The 1,023-nt window shown below is 77.2% G+C and overlaps 1 protein-coding gene across 1 annotated transcript in view; it reads right to left on the bottom strand.

Moving 5' to 3' along the window:
• Positions 1 to 1,023, bottom strand: part of HDLBP (high density lipoprotein binding protein) — a 22,516-nt gene that overhangs the window by 13,339 nt on the left and 8,154 nt on the right. The gene's annotated exons all lie outside the window — the stretch shown is intronic.

Raw genomic sequence — 1,023 nt, 5'->3', positions numbered from 1 at the left:
GGAGGCCAGCGGCCCGGCCGCCTGCAGGGAACGGGGGCGGGGGGCGAGAGGGGTTCTCTGCCTTCCCGGCCGGGCAGAGCCCCTGGCTGAGGCAGCACGAGCCCTGAGGCCGGGGGGCGCCAAGGACCCCGCAGGGCGCGGGCAGGGCGCATCTTACCAGCAACACGGTCAGTAGCCAGAGAGTCCGTCCTGAGGCCGCTTGTCAGCCTGCCAGCTTTTCCTGGGGGGACCAGCGGGTCAGTGCCCTGCGCCGCGCACACAGGCCCTTTGACCCCAACCCCAAAAGGTGGGGGCGCGCACCTGGGCTCCGCCCCCCTCTCGGCCCAGCTCCTGGGGCACCAGCTTCACAAGCCACCCCCCCCCCGGCCCCCGACCGTGGGTGCACGCAGCAGGCCCCGAGGCCGGGGCGCCTTGGCTCGCGGGAGGCCGCCCACCGGACAGGAGAGCCGGCCGCACCGGACTGGGGACGACACCCCAAGCCCGCGGCACGGCACACGGACACGGCTGGGAGTCGGCACGCGCCGGGCACCCCGGCCAGGGTCGGGCGCCAGCGCACTGGCAGGCGCAGAGGGCACGTCCGCCTGGCCCCGGGGCCGGCCAGCCCACGCCGCGTCCGTGGGGCCAAGAGGGAGGCCTTCCAGGTCAGGCAGGGCTTGCGCGGCCGGCCAGGCCACCGCCCCGGCTGACCTTCTACCTGGACAGCCTCCCACACCAGGAAGGCCCGGAGCCCCCCCCAGGGGCCCGCAGTCCCGGCGGCCTCAGGCCGGCCCCTGCAGAAAGCAAGGTCCACCCGCTGCCCCCGCGGGCTGTGGGGTGGCCGGTGGCCAGCCTGCCCCCAGCCCGGCCGCCTGCATGGTCTCCCACCCCCACCCCCCCTCAGGGCGGCCCCAGGGGTCCCCAGCCCTCCGCAGGGCCTGGCCTCGGCCTCCGCCCGGCCGGCCGCTGCTGGCCCGGGGCCACAGGAGGTCTCCCGAGGATTTTACTTTTCGCCCCCGCGCGGCTGGCCGGCCGGCCCGGCGCGGG

Source organism: Condylura cristata, unplaced genomic scaffold (assembly GCF_000260355.1).
Source record: "Condylura cristata isolate star-nosed mole 26May11 unplaced genomic scaffold, ConCri1.0 scaffold00069, whole genome shotgun sequence".
NCBI classification, from domain to species: domain Eukaryota; kingdom Metazoa; phylum Chordata; class Mammalia; order Eulipotyphla; family Talpidae; genus Condylura; species Condylura cristata.
Note: the sequence above shows the minus strand (reverse complement) of the source record. Positions and strands in the feature narration are given on the sequence as shown.